The 25,901-nt window shown below is 34.1% G+C and overlaps 1 long non-coding RNA gene across 1 annotated transcript; it reads left to right on the top strand.

Annotated features, from left to right (window-relative positions):
- Positions 1–5,817: 5,817 nt before the first annotated feature.
- Positions 5,818–12,512, top strand: LOC134277002 (uncharacterized). Its single transcript, XR_009994161.1, has 3 exons — positions 5,818–6,320; positions 8,197–8,386; positions 12,329–12,512. It is a non-coding gene; the product is annotated as an uncharacterized LOC134277002 (long non-coding RNA).
- Positions 12,513–25,901: the final 13,389 nt, after the last annotated feature.

Genomic DNA, 25,901 nt, shown 5'->3' on the forward strand with positions numbered 1-25,901 from the left:
ACTGATAGGTATTACCTATTGACCCAGTGCAACCAACAAACATTTAACGTGCAGTCACCTTACCAGTAATGAAAAAGTCAAGAAAATGTTTATTGGACTAATGGTTATGTAGGACAGCCCTTGGATGTTAAATGAATTTTGAAAAAATGAAGGAATGCAGGTAGAAAAAAGACTAAAACTATAAGCTGTTCTTTATAATGATTTAAAACTGTAGCTGGTGTTTATAATGTAATTAAGATGAGAACAGAGTCTACTCACTGTGCATGCTGTTAGTAAATATTCACATAACTGTGTTCAAATACTTAATAATGTTGTATTTTTTTGCCACCACTTGTCCAAAGATAGAATTCAATGCATTGATCATGAAACTACAATGTAATGTGTACATTTTTTTCCTTCAGTTAAATTTTTTGCACCTTATATATAATGTAGTAAATGCGTATACATATACACTGTATGTAACTTTACGAATGGTTGATGCATAGTGTTTTAACTTTTATAACTATGTATGTATGCATTATGTAGCAGTACTTTAAGCTATTTGGATATCCATATGATATTGATTAATAATTATTTGTTATAAAATTCCAAATCTGTTTCTTTACATAATTAAGTAATTCTTGCAGTGTTTCTAGTAAAGAATGTGGATTTTAGTAAAAATGATAAGTATTTCATTTACTTAGTGGTCTTGTAAGTAATAATATTCTAGATTTTAATAAATTTCAGTATTACGTTTACTTAGTAAATTCATAAAATAAAGTAAATAGAAACTATATTATCTCCAAATTAAGTAAAGATAATTTACCAAAAAATAAGTTGTTCATTTACTAAGTAATATAATTCCTATTGTTTAAGTAATATTCTATTGATACTTAGTAAATCATTTAATAAGTAAATGAATTCATCCTTATTACTAATTATGTTTACAATTACTAACCATGATTGTCATTTACTTGCTATTCTGACTAAATGGATTACTAATAATTACTAGTTTTTCTTAATCTAATATCTTATTTTAAAAACAAGTAAAACTTTTTTTAGTCAGAATAGCAAGTAAATGACAATCATGGTTAGTAATTGTAAACATAATTAGTAATAAGGATGAATTCATTTACTTATTAAATGATTTACTAAGTATCAATAGAATATTACTTAAACAATAGGAATTATATTACTTAGTAAATGAACAACTTATTTTTTGGTAAATTATCTTTACTTAATTTGGAGATAATATAGTTTCTATTTACTTTATTTTATGAATTTACTAAGTAAACGTAATACTGAAATTTATTAAAATCTAGAATATTATTACTTACAAGACCACTAAGTAAATGAAATACTTATCATTTTTACTAAAATCCACATTCTTTACTAGAAACACTGCAAGAATTACTTAATTATGTAAAGAAACAGATTTGGAATTTTATAACAAATAATTATTAATCAATATCATATGGATATCCAAATAGCTTAAAGTACTGCTACATAATGCATACATACATAGTTATAAAAGTTAAAACACTATGCATCAACCATTCGTAAAGTTACATACAGTGTATATGTATACGCATTTACTACATTATATATAAGGTGCAAAAAATTTAACTGAAGGAAAAAAATGTACACATTACATTGTAGTTTCATGATCAATGCATTGAATTCTATCTTTGGACAAGTGGTGGCAAAAAAATACAACATTATCAACATATAATCAACGTTGATTATCAATTTTGATTCAATGTTAAGACTTCAACGTTGATACAAATTTTCAAAATCTAACATAAAGTCAATGTTGAATAAACATAGAAAAACAACGTTGATTCAAAGTTTATTCAATGTTGTGTGCCTGCTGAGTACATCTTTTTCTTATTTTAGGAAAAGCGTTATCAAAGAAAATTGTATTACAATCAAAATCGCTGCAATAAAATAATCACAAATGCCATAATTGAGCAGCTGTTGATTAATTAATGTAAACAAAAAGATATAAATTGAGGAAACTAAACTTGTATATGTGAAAGTTTATAAAAGGTTAGAAATTATATTTTAATATTATTGCACCTTGAAACTAAAAGTGCGTTTTTAAACTGATAGGTATTACCTATTGACCCAGTGCAACCAACAAACATTTAACGTGCAGTCACCTTACCAGTAATGAAAAAGTCAAGAAAATGTTTATTGGACTAATGGTTATGTAGGACAGCCCTTGGATGTTAAATGAATTTTGAAAAAATGAAGGAATGCAGGTAGAAAAAAGACTAAAACTATAAGCTGTTCTTTATAATGATTTAAAACTGTAGCTGGTGTTTATAATGTAATTAAGATCGAGAACAGAGTCTACTCACTGTGCATGCTGTTAGTAAATATTCACATAACTGTGTTCAAATACTTAATAATGTTGTATTTTTTTGCCACCACTTGTCCAAAGATAGAATTCTATCTAATGTCTCTGTAATTATTTCAGATTCATTTTTTTTTAACATGTATGTCTGAAAAAAAATCTTTGAACGATGAAAGAGTTTAATCCACGAACCATAAAATATGGCCTCATCCCCAAAATTAACATGATTTTTATTATCGATAGTGTAGACTTTAAGCTTTTCATAACCGTTTTTCTTTTTTCGATATATATTTTACTTATTCAAAACGAGATCTTGTAATATGGTATTGTTTTGATGGAAAAATGCATTAGGAACGTCATTTTTGTAATATAACGTCACGTAAAAAGGCGATAGAGATGTCTGTAGCTAGGATTATAATGCACCTATTTATTAAAGATGCTTAGACACATAATTGAAATAATTTTTTTTCTCAAATGTTCTGTTTAAGTCACAAGTAATTATCAAATTCTTTCAAGAGTAAAGAATTCTTATTAGCCAAAGGCACAATACGTTGCCGTTGTTTTATGAAGAACTAATTCTCTATAATCACATCTGGGCGTCATTTTGTTTCCAACAAATGCTTGAAAATCACAGTAGCACAATGTCGGCAGTTCTGATAAAAACTTATTGTGATGAAATTGTATATGTATTTTATAAAATCTGGTTAACAATAACAATAAATTATTTGAATTATCATCTTATTTAAAAAATCATTTTAGTCGGCGCAATTAATTTGGGTAGGTCGCGTTATAGGGGAAACAAAGGTATTTTTTTTTATTTTGGCCTCGGAAATTTTCAGGTCATGTAAAAAATTCCATGTTCGCAGGTATTTTAAAGCATAATTTTTTAAAGCTAGAAAATGCACTTGTATAGGCTTTTCACATGTCCGATCATCGTATTTAGGGGGAAATCGATAAAAAGGAAAAGGGCATTAAAAATATTTTGAAGTGAATTATCATTTATCTTACAACGCAGAGAGAGCTCGTAAAACAAACAAACAAACAAACAAAAAACAAAAAAAACAAAAAACAAAAAAAAAAATACACGAGTGAATTTCAAGAATTTTTGAATTCCAATACGAAAAGATCAAAACTTGTTTGGCATGAATAAACAGGATTTTGCTCAAACTGAAAGCTATATCAATGCAATCGCTCTGTTTACAGATTCCATGTGTCTTAACGAATTTATAGTGAGCCATTTCAAATATAATTCGTAAGTTTAGTGGAATAATCTGTCATATAATTTAATCAAGAATCTATGCTTATATTTTGCCGGTCTCTAACACAAAACAAGATTGGTTTTATGGGTCAGTTATTCATTTTTTTTTTAATTTAAGACGCCCCGCTTTCTCATTCAAATAATACGATTACCTCCATACCTGTAATGGTTAAGCCGGGATTATACCATGAAGTATACGATTTATATATTTAATATCATGTATATATTGAAAGTCTCTTTCTTAAAAAATCTCTCATGAGTATTTATACAGACTATGCTTCACGACTTTAGCTATCATATGACAATGTTATGATTTGAAAAGGTAAAATTCTGCATTTAAAAAAGTGCGAGAAAGCAGAGTTATATGAAGATTCATTCTTTGCCCCCCCCCCCCACACTTGGTGAGAAACAAACAATCTCCGTAGCAGATCAAGTGGGAGTTCGGATTTTAGAGTCATTAAGAGTAAAGTAAAAAATACCATATCAGCGCACCCAAAGGATACACAGGTCCTCTGTATTTGGTAAAAAGAATAGTGTATATATACTAGGGATGACAATTTGTAACCGGTTAATCAATTAATCGGTCGGAACTATGCTAACCCGTTAGAAAATCCGCACTAATTGGTTAGTCCGAAAAATTAAAATATGTAAATTTGAACGCAGTTTCCTTAAAATTCCTTCTGTTTTTTTTTTTAGAAAGGAAAGTGCTGCATTGATTTTTATTTAGGGTTTTCACACAATATTTTGAGGTAGTTATAGCTCTCCAGATAGAGATCGCAGTGTAATTGGTAAATTTGTAAAGTGTTATATTTACTGTTTAAATAAAATCAAGCCGTTACCCAGATACGATATTAAAGCTGAACACGACTCGTAAATAGGCATACGCCATTTCTGATAGCATTATCTACGATACATCCATACTAGGGTATACTCGTCGCTTTCGTTACACCTGACTGCTTTATTGTCACAGGTATCGGCGTGGAATGGCGACCCGTGTTCGTGCTGGTTATCTTGCATTACATTTGTTCATATTTTATTGCAGTTACGTTTATCTATGTTGTTTGTATACTGCTCTGACTTATGCAGCTATAATTATGTTCCCCAAACGAAGTTGGGGAACATATTGTTTTTACTCTGTTTCTTATTATTATTAAGGTCTTCCGTCTTCAGCGGAAGACCTTCTTGTTATTCTTAGGTTTCTTTTCCACTATTTTTATTAGGGTCTTCCGCTTCCTTCGGAAGACCCTACTGTTATTCTACTGTTTCTTATTATTATTTTATTTTTTTTTTCCCGCTCGATTTTTGACAGGCGATTTCTCAAAGACATTTGGACTGATTTTTATGAAACTTTCAGGTTAGATACCTTGTAATTAAACCTATTTACATCTGTTTTCAATTTTTTGATGCATGCCTTTAATCGTGAGTTATTGCCCTTTAATTGATAATTTTGATGTCTCGTTTCCACTAAAAATCTCAAGAACGACGTCAGATATTTACACGAAAGTTGGAGAACTTGTAGCCAATACATTGTAGATGTGCAGAACGATAAAATTATAAGCTGATTTCCTAAAGTTTGGAAGCTATAAAACGGCAAATTTTAGTAATTTTTTTTCTTGAATTTTTGCTACTTTTTGTGTAATAACTTTTGAACCGAGAATAATTTGGTAAGAAATATAGAACAAAAGTTTTGTGTAATTACGAGAGCTTTCATATTAGATTAATGAAAAGGGGCTGGCCCCTATAATTAGGGGTTAATAGCTCATACACGTTTTTTCTGATAGCTTAAAATATTGGTATATTATGAAAAAGTTTGACTGAAATAATTTCGAACTTATAAAATCTTGTCATTTGATATAAAAAGAAATAAACTTCCAGCTATATTTAATTGTTTTTTATATAAAACAAGTACATGTATGTGAGAAACCTTTCAGGAACAAGTTGTCTACTATATCCAGCCAAGCCTTTACTGCATACATGTGCACATTTTTAGTTGATGCATCTAAAAGATATAGTTTTGATTCGGTGTTTCTTTGTTTTCTTTTTATTCAAATGATTTTAAAATGTGATAATGTACACAACAATAATTAGTACCTAGTTTAGAGGATTTTTTCGCGCTTGTTTGTAAACAACGCGCGGCATTGTGGGAAATAGGAAGGTACTAAAGACGCGATGTACTAAACACTGATTTGACCTGATCCAAATTTGTCTGTAAATGTTCCAAACAGTTGAATTTTTGTATAGCATATGCCTCGAAGTCATAAAGTCTGTACATAAGTAATTTAAAATACTCAATATTACCATTTAATTAAAATTAAAACGTCAGGTAAATATCAGGTCTCTAGTATATCCCGTTTTTAGTGTGCCCCTTCGAGTCGACGTCGGACACATGTTTGTCATGGTTTACAAACTGAAAATAGAATGATTTGTGAAGTTGAACATTTTATCACAAAGAATCCGTTTGTAGACATGCACACTCATTTAATCTGGAGCTACGAAGTACTTTGTCACTTCTCTGGAACATTATTCTATTAAGCAGAATTATCCCGATTCATATATTCTAAGAATCTTGTGTGAATTGTTTACGAGGAAATTCTGACTGTCACATTAACAAGGATGAACACTCTTGACTCTGCTCCGGATTCCCCAGTGGATAATTGTATCGAGTGATGAAAGAGCTGACGGCGACATTTTAATGTATGATTGGCTTGGACCATTGGAATGAAGGTTAGAATATTTTTATTACTTAAAATTTACACTACTGATTACATGACAGTGATGTACATTGATGTTATTAGAAATACACAGACACACTTATATATTATCTGTTTTACAGTTCAGAAGCTGTCTGTTTGCCTTGTAAATCCCCACAGCTTTATATTTTATTTTTTTTTTAAATTTGAGGATGTAATTTCAACAGTCCTACTATCTATCATAGTGATCATACTCTATAATTCAAACTGCACCTACTGTTACAGAATATATTCAACTAATTGGGAAGTTTCTAGTATGCCGGTCCCCAGAATCACGCGATTGCACATGAGCAGTTATTTCCCTTGCCGTTGCTATGCAGAATGTAAACAAACCGCAATTTCCCACTCGCTTCAACAAAACGCATCCGATCGAGTGATTAGGGTTAGGTTGTTTATTTTTTTTAATTGTCTTTTTTAATAAATGATAAAATCCACTCTGTATTCTTTAATTCTGACTTAGGGCTTATTTATGTAATTTTTGCTTACAAAAGCCACTATGTGTGCGCATGTGCCTTTTGTGATAAGAAACTTGCATGTATCAGTCTGTCGAATTGTGCCGACATCTTACACTTTGGCTTAGTTCATGAAATTTTTGCTTTACAAAGGAAAGATTAAGAAATGAAAGTTCGGGTAAATCAACTCAATTTTTGAAACATGACGATTTTAGCGCTGAGTTTAGGCAAGTTATTGTAAAAGCGACTTACCGTTAACTGCAGCTCTGTATCCTGACCTCCTAATCATGTCCAAATAGGCCCCTTATTCATAAATTTTATCTTTTCAAATCGATAATGATGCACAATTCAATCCATCGATGACTAGTAATTAGCTAACATTTGTTAAATCCCTGTATTTCTCACAAAAATCACGCAATTTTAATAGCATTGCACTTTGAGTCCTATCAGGCATTTCTTCATTACGTCAAAACACAAGTGACGCATCTCATGAATATTTATGAGATTACGTCAAAAATTGATCATGTGACTACATTCCTAAACAACGCAAGATGGAGATATACTTCCTAAACATGTACGTTATTTTACAAAATCTTTTAATTCTCATTTAAAAAACTGTGTTTAAAAACCAGTTTTTTAAACTCAATTTTTCACAAGGAACATGAATTTTGGGTCAAATTTGCAATTTGTGGTTTCTTTTTCGATTTTGTCGATCGCTCACGCGATCGTCTATATATTGTATACCGCCTTCGGCGGCACCTATTTTAGCGCCATATTTATGGGGACCGGTATACTAGAAGTGTTCCATTTAATTATATATTGACAGTGTGACTGTAAGGGTGAGGGCAGATACTTATTTAGTTTTAATTTAGATTGTGCTTGTCAAGCCGCATTTGACATTTGGTGCATCCATGCTCAATGTTCACACTGAGAGTTTATTCAAATGTTTAATTCGAATGAATTCACTGCTCGTTAAATTACTTCCCATTAGCTCCATGTGAACATGAGTAAGGATAGCTAATTCAAATTAAATAGAAATGAATTTTGAATGTAGCTTAAACATGTTAAAGAAGCTAAGCACTGTGTGTCCAAAGTATACTGCGGAAAAATTGTGTGGAGCAATGTGCAAGTCACAATCTTCTTTTGCCACTTGAGGTGTTATCATAAGAGCTCGCATTATGGGCAGGGATTTGTGCTGCTGTCTGGACTCGCTATAAATAGATGTTCTCAAAAAGTCTTAATTATTTAATATCATACTTTACTGACAAAAAAGGACAAAAATTGCAAAAGAAATTTGTTTTAAAAAATTGTGATAATAGAAAGTTTGCTTTTTTTGTTTGATAAGACTGCTGTAATGGTTTAATGTTTGTTTATTTGCCTTAATCATACATTTTTCAGTCATTTCATGGTGCCACCACTTGGGATGGTATTAGCTGCAAATATAGACTTGTACTCAGCACTTATTGCCTTTAAGAAGTATGAGATCCATTTTGTGCTAACACCTACCGTGACACAGAATCTTGGTTTATGCAGTCTCATAGGAGTAACCTGTCTAAAGCATTTAGCAAATGAAATTGGAACCTGCGACGTAAGGTTCAGCTTCTTATTGATACTTTGATTTATAATATTTATTTGAGAATTTCACTCATTCACATACTTAGAGATGTTAACGTTGATATATATTGTTGAATAGCATCAATTTAGACCTTTAATTAGCTAAGTAAACATGTACTGTGAGGTTTTTAAGGTCTCATTCATTTTATATGCCAGATGCATGTTAAGGAACATTACTGCATAAATGTTTTTGTCTTAAATTTGAAGCTTTTTACTAATATAGAGATATGTTAGTTTTAAACCTCTTCAAATTAGGGTAGACCTTTACTTTAAACTCAGCAATGTGAGTGTGTTGTGTGAACTTGTGTTAGCGAGACAGTGTGTTGTATGAATTTGTGTTAGCAAGGCAGTGTGTTTTGTGAACTTAATTGTGTTAGCTTGACAGTGAGTTGTGTGAATTCTTGTTAGCTTGACAATGTATTGCGTAAACTCGTGTTAGCGGGACAGCGTGTTGTGTAAAATCGTGTATAAAGTGTAAATGTGACAGTGTGTTGTGTAAACTCGTGTTAGCTAGACAGAGTGTTGATTGAACTCGTATTAGCGAGACTTCGTGTTGTGTAAACTGGTGTTAGTGAGACTGCGTGTTGTGTAAACTCGTGTTAGCGAGACTGCGTGTTGTGTAAACTCATGTTAGCGAGACAGCGTGTTGTGCGTATTCTTATTAACGAGACATCATGTTGTGTGAATTCGTGTTAGCGTGACAGTGTGTTGTGTGAACTTGTTATCCTGAAAATTTGTCGTGTGAACTGGTGTTAGAGAGATAGTGTGTTGTGTGAACTCGTGTTAGCAAGATTGCATATTGTGTGAACTCGTGTTAGCCAGACTGCGTGTTATGTGAACTCGTGTTAGCGATATTGCATGTTTTTTGAATTTGTGTTAGCGTGACAGTGTGTTGTGTGAACTCGTGTTAGCCTGACAGTGTGTTGTGTGAAATGGCATTAGGATGACAGTGTGTTGTGTGAAATGGTATTAGGATGACAGTGTGTTATCGCAACAGCGTTTGGTGCGAACTTGTGTTAGTGAATAGTGAGACAGCCTGTTTTGAGAATTCGTGTTAGCGTGACAGTGTGTTGTGTGAACTCGTGTTAGCCTGACAGTGTGTTGTGTGAAATGGTATTAGAATGACAGTGTGTTGTGTGAAATGGTATTAGGATGACAGTGTGTTATCGCAACAGCATTTGGTGCGAACTTGTGTTGGTGAATAGTGAGACAGCCTGTTTTGTGACTTTGTGTTAGCGTGACAGTGTATTGTGTAAACTCGTGTTAGCGTGACAGTGTATTGTGTAAACTCGTGTTAGTGAGACTGCCTGTTGTGTAAACTCATGTTAGCGTGACAGTGTGTTGTGTGAATTCATCTAAGCGTGACAGTGTGTTGCGTGTACTTGTGTTAGCTAGACAGTGTGTTGTATGAACTCGTATTAGCGAGACTGCGTGTTGTGTAAAACTTGTGTTAGCAAGACAGCGTGTTGTGTGAACTTGTGTTAGTGAGACAGCGTGTTTGTGAATTTGTGTTAGCATGATAGTGTGTTGTGTGAACTCGTGTTAGCGAGATTGCATATTGTGTGAACTCGTGTTAGCCAGACTGCGTGTTATGTGAACTCGTGTTAGCGATATTGCATGTTTTTTGAATTTGTGTTAGCGTGACAGTGTGTTGTGTGAACTCGTGTTAGCCTGACAGTGTGTTGTGTGAAATGGTATTAGGATGACAGTGTGTTGTGTGAAATGGTATTAGGATGACAGTGTGTTATCGCAACAGTGTTTGGTGCGAACTTGTGTTAGTGAATAGTGAGACAGCCTGTTTTGTGAATTCGTGTTAGTGTGACAGTGTGTTGTGTTAACTCGTGTTAGCCTGACAGTGTGTTGTGTGAAATGGTATTAGAATGACAGTGTGTTGTGTGAAATGGTATTAGGATGACAGTGTGTTATCGCAACAGCATTTGGTGCGAACTTGTGTTAGTGAATAGTGAGACAGCCTGTTTTGTGACTTTGTGTTAGCGTGACAGTGTATTGTGTAAACTCGTGTTAGCGTGACAGTGTATTGTGTAAACTCATGTTAGTGAGACTGCGTGTTGTGTAAACTCATGTTAGCGTGACAGTGTGTTGTGTGAATTCATCTAAGCGTGACAGTGTGTTGCGTGTACTTGTGTTAGCTAGACAGTGTGTTGTATGAACTCGTATTAGCGAGACTGCGTGTTGTGTAAAACTTGTGTTAGCAAGACAGCGTGTTGTGTGAACTTGTGTTAGTGAGACAGCGTGTTTGTGAATTTGTGTTAGCATGATAGTGTGTTGTGTGAACTCGTGTTAGCGAGATTGCATATTGTGTGAACTTGTGTTAGCCAGACTGCGTGTTATGTGAACTCGTGTTAGCGATATTGCATGTTTTTTGAATTTGTGTTAGCGTGACAGTGTGTTGTGTGAACTCGTGTTAGCCTGACAGTGTGATGTGTGAAATGGTATTAGGATGACAGTGTGTTGTGTGAAATGGTATTAGGATGACAGTGTGTTATCGCAACAGTGTTTGGTGCGAACTTGTGTTAGTGAATAGTGAGACAGCCTGTTTTGTGAATTCGTGTTAGTGTGACAGTGTGTTGTGTGAACTCGTGTTAGCCTGACAGTGTGTTGTGTGAAATGGTATTAGAATGACAGTGTGTTGTGTGAAATGGTATTAGGATGACAGTGTGTTATCGCAACAGCATTTGGTGCGAACTTGTGTTAGTGAATAGTGAGACAGCCTGTTTTGTGACTTTGTGTTAGCGTGACAGTGTATTGTGTAAACTCGTGTTAGCGTGACAGTGTATTGTGTAAACTCGTGTTAGTGAGACTGCCTGTTGTGTAAACTCATGTTAGCATGACAGTGTGTTGTGTGAATTCATCTAAGCGTGACAGTGTGTTGCGTGTACTTGTGTTAGCTAGACAGTGTGTTGTATGAACTCGTATTAGCGAGACTACGTGTTGTGTAAAACTTGTGTTAGCAAGACAGCGTGTTGTGTGAACTTGTGTTAGTGAGACAGCGTGTTTGTGAATTTGTGTTAGCATGATAGTGTGTTGTGTGAACTCGTGTTAGCCTGATATTTTGTTGTGTGAAATTGTATTAGCGTGACAGTGTGTTGTGTGTTAGTGTGACAGCGTGTGGTGCGAACTTGTGTTAGTGCGAAAGTGTTTTTCAGTGTTGTGATGGCGAGCTGTGTGATAGCCTAATGGCGTCTTTTGTGTCGGTAAGATGGCACGCTTTTATGAAAGTGCTATTGAGCTTTAGCAAGTGGCCCTATCTGGACACGCCTTATTATAATTGATCAGTTCTCAGATATACAGTGAATTACCGGTATTATTGTTACCATGAAATCAGCATTTACAGTTGCAATTACCTAGTTAGTAATCATAAGATATTAGTTTGCCAGTTTTAAAATTATGGTGTTCCAATGATGTGAAGTTGCAGTGTGTTAGCATGTTAATTTCAACAGACTGCCACTCCAATGCAGCTTTAAACAACATGCTGCTGTGTTTACACAAAACAAAATATCATGCAAACACAACTCTAAACAATCTGTTGAGTGTTAGCTTCACTGCATGTTGGATTCAGTGTGCTGGCATATTATCACTGACGTACATGCTAGCACATTGTCACCTCGTGCTAGTATGTTGTCATAAATACTCTAGCACATTATCCTAAACCCACTAGTGCATGATTACTTTGCACTTGTATGTTGTCTTATTAGGGGATAGCATAAATGACTGCCTTAATTGGTGTAAACTTCTTTTAATTGATGAAAGAGTACATTAAAATTTACAAATTATACACAGAAAATGTGACAATATCTTATCTCTCAATTTGATAATCTAATTTATAATCTCATGAATTGCACTTTTTATTAGTAAAAGAATTATAAATTAAAAAATTTCAATTTCTTTTGGATAGGTGTAACTCATCTGAATACTGAATTTTGATACCAAGCATGACCATGATTTGCCAGAAGATCATCTGTTTGGATGTGACATGGAATAAACAGCATAGTGAAAATAAGTCAAGTTTTGGTTTGTGAAGACAATTTTTAAACACACTGTGTATCATTTTTAAATTTTGATTTGACAACATAAATCCACAAACAAGTGAAATAGTTCTTGTAACAGAAATACATGTACCAGTAATTACATTGGAATAAATGTTATTTCTAAATATAATAATATTTTGTTTGTGTAGCATGTTGACCTCTTTATTAAGGTCTTCCCTTTCAAAGTTTAGACTTACTTATTCTAATGATTAAGATAGATCCTCTGTCTTCAGCAGGAATATAAGATCTTGTAATACATGTATGTGTATTTTTTACAGTATAATGTAAAAAAAAAATTGTTGTTTTGGCACATACAACTAATTAAAGGCATAAACATGTGTATGATTCCAAGGAATTCAGTACATAGGGCATGTACATGTAGTTTTCTAAAACAAGATTGAAGATATGTCCAGTCGCATTTCAATGTCAACTCCAAAACTGTGCCTGTTGCATACTTATTAGCCCATCTGAGCTAAAGGAACCAGTAAATTTTTTAAAAACATAATTTTATCCATTATCATCATTGTCTAAAATTTCACAATATCATTTTCCAGAACCAAAGTGAAAATTGGCACAGAGCATCCTTAGTGTAGGGGATTCAAATTGTTCTTATGCAGGGCAATACCTTCAAAGAGATTTGTTTCTTTAATGCTGTAAATGTATTATATTTAGCTTGTACAATATTTGGTGGAAATTGACTTTTGAATAAGTTAGCCTAGATATTCTTATTTATGTTTATGTACAAGACTTTTAGCTTTGTACTTGATTTAGTGATTGCTGCATTCCGCCAAAGCCGCTAAAAAAGAATACACAGACATATGTAAAATGTTCATAATATACCTTTCAGAGAATTTTACACTCCTATTGAGGTACCACCAGTTGCTAGTGGAAAGCTTCAAATTCGAAACATACACAACACATTTCTGTGCGTTTATTATAAAAGTATTGTTCTACTTACTGATTGCAACTAATGAAGATTGTTCATCATTATTGTAAATACATTTGGATTTTTTGAATTATTATATAATTTGTTTATTTTATTTACCTAGTTATATTGTATATTAAATGATTTTAAAGCCATTTTTAAGATGGTAATGTAGCAAAACACTTATGTTTCTGTAGTATGACACGTTTCACAAACATAATTGCAACAAACATGATATATCCGATATCAAAAGTCATAAAATTGGAAGTTAAACTGTTGTGGATACGATTTCAAGAATGCTGTTAGAGAGAGTACCCTTTAGACCTCATGCTCACACCAAATTAAAGAATTCAAGTAAGGGTTTTTGAGACAAATCGAAAAAGAGAATGTTAGCAAAGTTGACAATCTAGACAGAAACATTGAATCTTTTGCTTATCGCTAGGAAGGAAGACCCACTCGTTGCTTTGCAACGAGCTTTGCTCTAGTTATTATTATTATTGTTTTTTTTTCTTACCGATTTTGTGCACGCGATTTCTCGAAAACGGCTGGATAGATTTCCATGAAACTTTCAGGACTGATAGAACATCAAACAAAGCTGAAAGTAATTTTTTTGTTTTGATGACGTCACTTCCGGTTTTGAGATTTCCGCGATTTAGTGATTTTCAGGGGGTCTCATTGTCCATCATTTTTCTCTAAAATGCCTTAAGACAGAAACATAAGATTTTCAGCGATGATAGAGCAAGGTGTGCTCTTTTGTCACACACCATTCTCTTTCTCCGGAAGTGCCGCACGTCGGCGCTCGCTATAGCTCGAAAAAAGTTCTACCATGGACTCAGAAATTTTTAACACCTTTTCAGCAATATCTTTTTACATGTTAACAATTTGTTAAGACATATAGAACAAAAGTTGTAGAGAATGTCACGATCTTTCGAAAGATATCAACGATAAGGGGCTGGCCCCTCTAATAAAGGGCCAAAAGGGGCCAAAATTTTTTCCTTTATATCTCAAAAAGTATCGAGAATTTGTAATACGTCAAAGAAGCAAAGTTGTTCAAAATGTCAAGCTTTATCTAACTGGTTCGTCAGAATTCGTCCGGCGACGTCACTTCCGGTTAAACCGGAAGTAGTCAAAAATTGCATATTTTTGCTGTTCTTGACAGGTTTATGGGGAACATATGTCACTGGAAGCTAAAAACTTAGCTTTCCGTCCGTCGACGTCACTTCCAGTCAAACCGGAAGTAGCTTATTTTGAAGGTTTTAATGGAAAATTCAAATTATAAAGTAACTAGAGACTACTTAGTTCATTGCTTTCTTTTGTTCACGTCACTTCCGGCACTTCTGGTCAAAACCGGACGGAAGACTTACTCGTTGCTTTGCAACGAGCTCGGCTCTAGTTATTATTATTATGTCGCCCCGAACGAAGTCGGGGACGACATATTGATATTGTACGCATGTTTTTTTTATCCAGGCTGTTTCTCGGAGATGGCTGGGACAATCTTCCTGAAACTTTCCTCAAAGGACGATCACTGGTTGTAGTTGTGCAGTGAGGTCGTTCAGTTCCAATATGTCTACCGTTGCCATGGAAACCTGTAAAAAGCGACAAATTTTGTCCGAGAGTGTTCTCTCTGGTCCCTTAAACGATCGTCATGAAACTTTTCTTATTTTAAGGATTAGTATCTGTAGTTGTGCGCTTCGCATTTAAAATTTTCAAATAATCGATTATTGCCATGGAAACCAAGTGAAAGTTAAAATTCTTTAATTTCGATTTTCTCAATAACTGCTCAGGCAATCGTTTTGAAACTTTCAATGTTTATTCCTTGCAATGTGTCAAAGTGATTTCTACTTTCAAAATAATTGTAATGAGTCGCTCACAGTTGCCATAGAAACGAAACAGAAAAAAAGATTCAGATGTACACATGTGTTCTCCAAGGTCTAGGTCAAAGGGTCAAAGTTCGTCGTATCCAATAAAAGTTCTTTTCACAAGGATTACATATTTGAAATACGAAAGCCCTAGTACTTACCGTTCAAACGTTATGGCTATTTACTATGTTCAAGACGACCCCCCCCCCCCTTTTGAAGCACATAGCCCGGTAGAATACACAGATATAACATATACAATTTACAAGTAACTTTTTAAAATCTTCATTCATAAAATTCAGTTCCCGTCATGTGATATTTTGCCATCATTCATTCTCCTTCTGTTTTGTCTCTTGAATTTATAAATATTTTATTTTATCTATATAAAAAAAAATAACGATTGTCAGCTGCATTTATTATCATTTCGCGTTTTCTTGTATATCTATCACTTGTATATTATTCATTTCATTAGATAGTGCAAGTATAAATTAAAAAATTGGTACGTCATTTTCATAGTTTTTATTCATTCAAAAATCTTTTGATCCGCTCCTGAAGGTTCGCGAAGCCTTGATCACCACTGTATACAAAACATTCATCTCGCCGAAAATGTTCATGATTCCGCTAAACTGAGAAAGTTTACACATGATTTATCATCTCATAACAAACATCAGCTCTCTGCAATGCAGAAATGCTCGAATTGATGGAGGCATGTCAGATTCGTTTTTCGGTAGAACCTCTAAAATGAAAGTGAAAGAGGGAAATTTCAGAGTTTTCACTGGCGTTACAATACACAAAATAATTCGGCTGATCTTCTTCATAGATTACATTTCCCAAGCTTTTATGATAGGAAAGATACTACCAATTAACAAGTATGAGGCTCAGTTCAGTACATCTGCCAGATTTCTTTTATGCAAGTCTGCAAATTTAGGAACTTGTAATTTTCCTGCACTACTTTCTTCTCCTACCGATTCTAAAAATAATGAGTGGTATGTACCCAATTAAGGTCTTCCGTTTCCAATGGAAAGGACTGATACAAATCGATGGTTGTTCAAACTTAGCTAATGGACTTTTGTTTTAGTGATGATTAAAATGAAAGTCTTGTCCAGTACGGGGCGACATATGCTATTGCTTGCAATAGCAGACTTTCTAGTTATTTTTCTTCTTCTTCCTGGAACTTTTTTGTCCGGGAATGATCTTGTAAACTGTTCGTCCGATGTAGGTAAAACCTTTTTAGGGTTAGTAGACATGTTATGTAGATTTGCGGAATCAAGGTCATTTTGCGCGCACGTGCTTGCAAGAGCGTGCACGTGCAACACGTGAAATGACTAATATAATAGATATAGCCACAACTTTTCTTTTTTTAGATGAAATGCTTTGAAACTTATAATGTAAGGATATATTAGTAGTATAGACATGACGACATGGTGAAAATAGCAAGATCTCACGCGCATGCACGTGCACTTCGCTCTGATTGGCTGCAACTAAAGTCTCAATATCTTTCTTGTTTTTTGACGAAATCCTTTGAAATTTTGAACATAGCCATGCATTAGGATATCCTACAAAATGAAATAAAGCAATTATCATGAAAACACGTGCATGCACGTGCGCTGCAATCTGATTGGCTGAAACTTTAAACAGCTATAACTCCCTTAGTTTTCAACCAAACAGGATGGGATTTGGAATATAGATAGATATAATAGACTTCTACAAGTAGGTATGGTCACCATGCACATTCATACACGTGTGTGTATATGTACTGCAATCTGATTGGCTGAAACTTTAAACAGCTATAACTCCCTTAGTTTTCACCCAAACGGGGTAGAATTTAGAACATAGATAGATGTAATGGACTTCTACAAGATGGTATGGTCACCATGCTCATGTATGCACGTGCGTGCACGTGAAATGAGTAAAATCAAACATACACTTGAATGAGCGTATTTTTAAAATAATTTTGGATTAAATACTTTAATTTTCAGTGTATTAAAAATATAGATTGTGTAGACAAGATGATATGGTCATGACGCAAATGCATTCACATGTGCACGCGTGCAATGCTAAAGTTTAAATGATTTTTGCACACTTCTTTATAAATGTTGTTAAAAATCTCAGATGCATAGAGTTTGTCTTATTTAATGAAGCTTACAGGGAATATGGCACCAAAAAAGAGTTTGGAAGCGTTTGGGGAACATCTGTAACGGTCCCCGTTACAATTAGCACTAGTTGTAAATTTATTTGGTATCTTACTTTCCTGCATTAGACGAAGTATTATGTTATTATTCCCGTGACCAAATCCTGTATAGCATACGTCCGTCTACACCGATGTCCACTGATTACACTGACAAGTCTCTAATTCTTGCCCTATTTATATGGGTCTGCAGGGTAGCAAGTCTCGGGAAGTAAAATGGCGGATACATTTCTTTTACGAATCGTGTTCAGCTTTAAAAACATCACCACGGCTAAGCACTTTTAATTATAGCATGTCTTTATTTTGCCGTTGTCTATTAAATTATGTTATTATAAAGATCGTTGTAAATTGTAAATAAATTGAAAGTTCAGACATAGACTAGTTCCGATTATGGTATTAACGCAGAATAAACTTCTTTAACAATTGCATTGAAAAATGATCCCTTTCTGATTTCTCAATCAAGATTCATGGTTTTCTTAATTTTTTCTTGTCTATTGAAATTGAAATAAAATAAACTCTTCTGTACATTAAATTCCCCGATCAAAATAATAAACAGAGTGTAACTTCTAACGTCTTTTTAGCTTTTTTGTGTATATGAAGAGAAAATTTCAATATGTATGTTGATGCGACTAACTGGTTAATACATGTAGGTCGGAATGTTTTGCAGTTAACCGATTAGAAAATCTGCAATCGATTGCAATCGCTAATATATACACATGTAAAGTTAACATCCCCCCCCTCCAATTGGGTTAATCAGTTTCAAGCCTTTTCCTTGTCAATGAATTTAAGTTTCATTTTTTGGAAAGGGTACTTTGAACATTTTATTTTAATTGATAATACAACAAGTGGACATGACTCCCCTAAACCACACAGCTTTTAAAAAAATTATAGTTCCATAATTGACTCGAATATGCTGCAAAACATGAATGAAGAAATAAAGAAAGATAGGATGAAAGACTCTTCTAAGAACACCCCCTACTACCACACACACATACATGCTTCAATTATTTACTCCAAGCCCCGTCTTTAGGGGTAAAGCGATAAATAAATTATGCATTTTGATTCTAGAAACATATTTAAAGTATGTCGCATAAACGACAGTGAGTGTATCAAGATTTATACTTTCGACGTAAATAAAAGATTTATTAAATATACTAAGTCTTATACTTTCTTAAATAAGAAGCCAGACAAGTATCTTTCGTTTAAAAAGGATGACACAGTAACTGCACGTTTTATACAAATTCATATTACATACAGTTCGATAAGGGGATTCGTCAAAAACGTATTGTGTGTTATATGCATCCTCACATGAGTTCTATTTTTGATCCAGTTTACAGAAAACCCAAATGTTCAAATCTTTTTTATGATTTTTTTTCAAGAATGTTACTCATTTCTTCTTCTTCTTCTTTTTTTTTCAAAAGGGCATTTTTATTTAAAATGACAGAAAGCTACCTAATACGTCCATAAAAGCATTAGAAATTTTTTTAAAAATAAAAAAGTGAAACCTCACTTTACATCTTTTATGACGTCACAAATGACGTATAATAATCAGTGACGTCACATTTATGTGTACATAATCTTAGTATAAAAAAAAATTTTCGATAATGATTTCAGAATTTTTTTTTCACTATTTATAATCGTCTGAAACATGTGGGTTAGAAATGTGTTGTTCTTTTACTCTTATCAATAAAATACCCCCGTGTTCGATGCATTAAATTTGTGTAAAACACATGGAAATGTATGATGGCTTGTAGTCATTGCTTTTTCACAGACAATGGTTTCTTCTTTTTTCAATAGGGGCGCAAACGTAACGGGTAAATATTTTCATTGGAAAAAATCTCTCGCAAAGTGATTGTTATTTTTCTGGTTTAATATTTTACCGTAACGAATGTGCTCTATGTGTAAATCACGATTAACTGTCCTTTTTTCGGCATTTTTCCGGAAAACTTCGAACCATTGTTAGGTTTAGATTTTAATTTGATATCCCAAACATCCGGTTTCGACAGAAATGTTGCACATGTAAACTGTATCAATGGTCTAAGGTAAGATTCACCAGAAATATTTATTCTATAGCCCTCTTAAAATTTTTCATATTTGCTAGGCCATATGAGGCACTTTGTGGGTCGAGTTCTTTATTGCCACAACATTTGTCCTTTTTATGAATTCTATTGTCGTTGTTCTCTGCGAAGAAGTTGGTGTGATTGACGTTATAGATACCATAGGTAACCAGATGTGTCTTAAAAGATGTGGCCAGATCAGTGTCTGTCTGTCCGTGGAATATAACAAAGAAAAACTTCGATGTAAATTGTTGAGTGCACCTAGTGTTAATAAAGAAACTACACCTACACAACTTTGGAATGGGACAGAATGTCAAAAAAGAGTCCAGGTAATAAAGTAATGTTTGAATATTCGTCCACGCACATGTTTTATAATATTGTTAAAATTTATTTTCTACATGATGTATTTCAGCTATTTTCACGTCTATACTATTGCAATGGAAAATTATATATACAAAATTATTTTAAAGTATTCATTGCGTTATATCTTCATATCAAAATGACGAAATGCAAATTTCTCAGTATCTAGAAACTGATTAGTACATGTTATTTAAAAGATTACTACACTTGAAGACTTTGCGTCAAAATAAACTTTCAGGACATGCTTTTTCTTTGAATTGCAGGAATGATTAACATGTAATCTACAACTTTTACTTAATTAAAATAAATTTTAAAAGTATGTATTTACGAATTACAAATATGTTTTCAAGGGGAAGGGTCAACACAATTTCCTTTATCTCCATGCGATAAAGAGGACGCCTACTTTTCTACTGACTTAAATTTATACATACATGTAGTCAGCACATGTTTTTATGTTGTTCTCCTTTTAACAGTAATTACATATATTTGTATTAACAATTTCATGTTAAAAGGGGATTAATAGGCTAATATGCACTCATGAAAGAGGGGAAAAACTTCTTCTTACACCTGCGTTGTCTGTTGTAACTAAGGGCTGTAACATGTTGAATTATAATTCACCACGTGACAGGGAACTTTATGAATACTAGCATGTTTTAGCTAACAAGAACACCGTGCTCGAAAACGTTTAAAAATTGTCAGGCATCGATTTAAATTATTGTTAATGACGTTTTAAACCTTTGCATATAGTGTACTAGTGCAATACAAAAAAAGTAGATAGGTGGAAAAACATCGCTCTTGTATATTTAAATACATATCATTGTTTTTCATCTAGTCTAATTTTTAACCCATTCTTAAGACGGTAGCCCCGTCTCTCTTGCAAACATATTGTCCAATCAAAGGCTGCAGGTAAATTCTCTGTATATATTTGGAAAACAGTGAGGACAAAAACATGGACTAATTTAATTGTATCGCAGTCTAATATTATTCTTAACAATTCAGTTCGGTATCAAATTGACAGGCCTCAGTTATGAACACACAAAAGTGAAATTAGGTTGAAATTTAAAAAGCAACAGAAGCAACTTTAAAGGCCTAAACTTCACGTTAGGTGCAGTCATCCTTTGAATTGTAAGAGAGTATGGCATATTTTCCATTCTAAAATTTTTTTTTCCTTCTATAAATACCTAAAGTTAAGGGAACATATTTAAGTTTTATTTTCATGATTTTTTTAATTAAAATCTCTATACAGCTATCAATATCATTAACTGATTGAACTCAGGGCATACTCTTGAGATTTTTTAAGATCGGCCATTGTTAATTTTCTTTTTTTTTTCTTTTTTCTTTTTTTCTTTTTTTTTTTGTTTCAATATGCAGAACGATTTATTTCTGATTATGTTTTTAAAGCAGATTTTTTTCGGGGTTTATTTATTCTTAATAAACACCTAATTTTTTCAGGTTAAAGTTTGTGAAGAGACCATTCAAAGTGTTTACCTTTCCTCCGGAAAACTTATTTGCTTACCAAAAGGTTCATATAAATATTTGTATTCCTTTGTTTCCTATTAATATAAACTGTCAAAATTATTCAAGAAATTTGAAGTTTATTTTTTCTTTCAATCTAGAGCAATATAGAAATGTAGCTTTAAGAAAACCAGCCAATTTGTCTTCTGTATGGAGATCAGATTCAGATGCTTTTAACGCTGGGGATGGTATAGGAATCGTCAATCACTGTGCTCACTCTGATGGTTATGAACGCAATCCCCAGCTAACGATTGATCTACAGAACCTGTTCTACATTGGCCATCTACGTCTTCTAACAAGAGGAGATACGGATGGTAAATCTTTAATCAAGTTTTTGAACAGATATATATATAGCAAAATACCAAAATCCATGAGCAAAATAAACTAACAAGAGGAGATAACAAGAGGAGATAAGGATGGTAAATCTTAATTCGAGTTTTTGAAATGATATAATATATAGAAAAAAACCAAATTCAACTATTTGTTTAAAAAATTGGAAAAGCCTGAAGCCCATGAGCGAAATAAAACTTTCATACGTATTTGTGAGAATAAAACTTCATAAATGTTTTGTAGAATATTTTTTGCATATATTTTTCATCGTCAATCAGACGAATTCTGGACAACACGCCCCTAGAGACCTCGCCACCTATTCTGGATAATGTGGGGTGATTTGTCTTGGGAGCGGGTTGTCCTGATTCCAATCAGTCAATTTTTTTTTTTACAAAACCATCATGACAACATGAACACACTTTTTATCTTTGTTTCAAGCGGATTGTTTTCATGACGTTGAAGTCCGGATAGGAAACGTGACTACTTGGGAGGAGATGAAGACCTGTGGTTTGTTTAACGAGACTGCGGAACTTGGTCAGTGGTATAAAATCCAGTGTGTGTCCTGCCTTGTCGGCCGCTTTGTAACAATAAAGATTACTGGGGATAAAATGATGACATATCATGGTGGAAATTTGCTAAGCTTATGTGAAGTTTCCGTCTGGGGAAGAAGATACTACAATTCATAAGAATATATGTTACCAAATATCGGCAGTTGTAATATATTCGTTCCGAGAATACAATTATGCAGAATCTTCTTCATGATAGTGAAATCTCCGTATCTTTTGCATCGAATTTTTCCTCTAGAGATGAAATCCTCACAAAAACACTATAGTAAATCACAGGGGACACAACAGTTCCTGAAAGGTTAATTGGGAAAAGAAATTATATATAAATTATGATAAATATCTACAGTGTATGTAATATTGTTAAAGGCCTAACTTGTGGCTTAAAGTGAGATTTCTTTATTTTATTTTCCTAGAAGTCCCTACACCCGATCACACTTCTGATGCTTTGGAGGTCCGTGTTTGCTTCCCTTCTATCTTGTAATTGAATTTAGAACTGGAATACTAATCGTTATCTCCACACATTTGACTACATGATACTTTTTTGCAAGCTAAGATACATGTATCATAACACTGACTTCCTTTAAAATACTAGCGCATGAAATGTATGAAGATAACGAACAGTATTCAAGCTAAAAGACCATTGTACAATTCAAATCAATGGCAGAACAGAGACCTGAGGTTGGAACAGGTACCATGGAGGAGAGAGCACCCCCTGCTGACCAGTCACATCTGCCGAGTGCCCCTTGTCATGACCAGAAAACAACGAAAAAATTCACCAGGCTGAAGCTAGCAGCCAATAACAGCAGCCACTAAGCCTGTAAGTCTGTAGAAGCTAGCAGCCAATAAGGAAGTTCATCAAAGAACTGTGAGTACTAAGAGGCAGCACTGATTTTAATACTTTATTTTAGATAATTAAGGGTTAATGATTGGATAATTAATGCGAAAATTAATTACAAAATAAATCAGACACTCGGAGGCAGTAAGGCTCACCTGCAGAAAAAATATTCTTTTTTAAAACTGAAAAAATTACAAATAAATTACCCAATCATCTTAGTCCACTTGAACAAACAAGCACTAAAAGATGGTTAAATACTTCAAGAAGAATACCTTTTCAACTCCTTCAGGGACCTCAAGAATATGACAGGGCCAATGAGCTAACCTGAAAATTGGTTACTCTATCGATTGTAAACTGAAATATTGCACGAGTGTAAACTACGTTGTAGTACGTTTCGAACATTATTACCCGGGCAACTTTATGGGTCTATAAGACTATTAAAAAGCGTTATCAGTAATAAGAGGTGGTGGTGCCACCAAGAGGTTCCAAAAGCATTTTTAATATTACAGGCAGGTATTATACCCATGATTTATAAAGTGCCCCACAATATCGTAATTAAAGCAAGGTAGAAGGGCCCCAGGACTATTGTTTCTTGCTATCAGAACGGGACTGTAGTGGTACCACCAGGTGGTGCCTAGTGCGTGGGGCATATTTCAAGCAATCAATTGTCATTATTGGCCACTTGAACAAACTGGGGCACATTTCAAGTATTCATTTGCCATGAATTATTGGGTTACTGAACAAACTATCACTAGGGATGGGTTAAGGGTCGTAGGGGGTATCCCTTGACAGAGTTCTGTAGGCTCCCAGGGTCCGGAAAGGGCAAACAAGCTTACCTGAACTTTGCTGTTTTTTAATCATTGCTTATTGAAAACAGAAAAAAGGTCAGCTATTATACTAAAGGGTCCCATGGGCTGGGAAGGGCTGGTTAGCTAAACTGAACTTTGATGTTTTTCATCATTGTATATTGGGAAACGGGAATAGGTCAGCTATTATACGCCTTATCTTTGAAGTGTTCGCCAAATGAATAACCGGGGCAAGGTAGAGGGGTCCTAGTGCTATCATTTCCCACTTTCAAAATGGGGCTGTAGTGGTACCACCAAGTGGTGCCAAGTGCGTGGAGCATATTTCAAGCATTCATTTGCCATGAATTATTGGGCTACTGAACTATCTATCACTAGGATTGGGTTAAGGGTCGTAGGGGGTATCCCTTGACAGAGTTCTGTAGGGTCCCAGGGTCTGGAAAGGGCAAACAAGCTTACCTGAACTTTGCGGTTTTTTTTTATCATTGCATATTGAAAACAGGAAAAGGTCAACTATTATACCCCTTATCTTTGAAGTGTTCACCAAATGATTACCGGGGCAAGGTAGAGGGGTCCTAGGGCTATCATTTCCCACTTTCAAAATGGGGCTGTAGTGGCACCACCAAGTGGTGCCAAGTGCGTGGGGCATACTTCAAGCATTCATTTGTCCTCCATTTCTGGGAACATGAACTATCTATCACTGGGGATGGGTTAAGGGTCTTAGGGGGTATCCCCTGTCAAAGTTTCAAAGGGTCCCAGGGGCTGGGTAGGGCCGGTTAGCTAACCTGAACTTTGATGTTTTTCATCATTGTATATTGGGAAACGGGAATAGGTCAGCTATTATACGCCTTATCTTTGAAGTGTTCGCCAAATGATTACCGGGGAAGGTAGAGGGGTCCTAGGGCTATCATTTCCCACTTTTAAAATGGGGATATAGTTGCACCACCAAGTGGTGCCAAGTGCGTGGGGCATATTTCAAACATTCATTTGTCCTCCATTTCTGGGAACCTGAACTATCTTTCATTGGGGATGTGTTAAGAGTCTTAGGGGGTATCCCCTGTCAAAGTGTCAAAGGGCCCCAGGGGCTGGTAGGGGCGGTTAGCCTACCTGAACTTTGATGTTTTTCATCATTGTATATATAATATGTTATATGATATGTTATATTTATATAACGGGAATAGGTCAGCTTTATATGCCTTATCTTTGAAGTGTTTACCAAATGATTAACGGGGCAAAGTAGAGGGGACCTCTGTCATCCAGTATTGACCACTCCGCATAGAAATGCTTATCTTATGTCACCTAGTTCAACATATTCTGTCAAACTGAACGCGACATTTTTCGTAAATTTGTAATTAAAGTAACTACACGGCAGTTCTTTTGTATCCTAGGGTTTATTTAAATAACTCGATTTTTTGAAAGTTTAAACCAATCCAAATAATTTTTTTTACAGAGAAATGTGCAATTCTATTATACACCAATCGTGTTTCTCAAAACTATTAAGTAAGGATTACTGTCTTGTTCAACCAAGAAGTTGGAACTCGTGACGTATTGGCTAAAGCGTATGCCTTTCAAGCAAAGAGTTGTGAGTTCGATTCCGGTTGGGTGCATTTTTATTATTTATTTATTTTTATTTTTTTAATTTATTTATTTTTCTTTTTTCTTCAACCAAAATGACAAACAGTTTAAAAGGTGGAAAGACTCCAGGAACTATAAGATTACAAGTATTATCTTTTTATTTTATTCATAAGCCTGGACTTTTTTTTCACTTAAATGGTAAATATTTGCTTATGTATAAGTATTATACTAAATATTATTTACAAGTTTACATCATAGGATTACTTGTATTCACTTTTTCCTTTTACTTTTTTATTGCATAAGATATCTTTCATTTTAATGGAAAATATTTGCATATGTATACATACTGTGCTTTCATCAATATTCGTTGAGCAGCAATTTTCGTGGATTTCGTTGTTGAGCAGATCCACGAATTCAAATATTCATTGAA

The sequence above is a fragment of the Saccostrea cucullata genome, unplaced genomic scaffold, assembly GCF_032062105.1.
Source record: "Saccostrea cucullata isolate Sc308-1 unplaced genomic scaffold, CSIRO_AGI_Scuc_v1 ctg6797, whole genome shotgun sequence".
Classification (NCBI taxonomy): domain Eukaryota; kingdom Metazoa; phylum Mollusca; class Bivalvia; order Ostreida; family Ostreidae; genus Saccostrea; species Saccostrea cuccullata.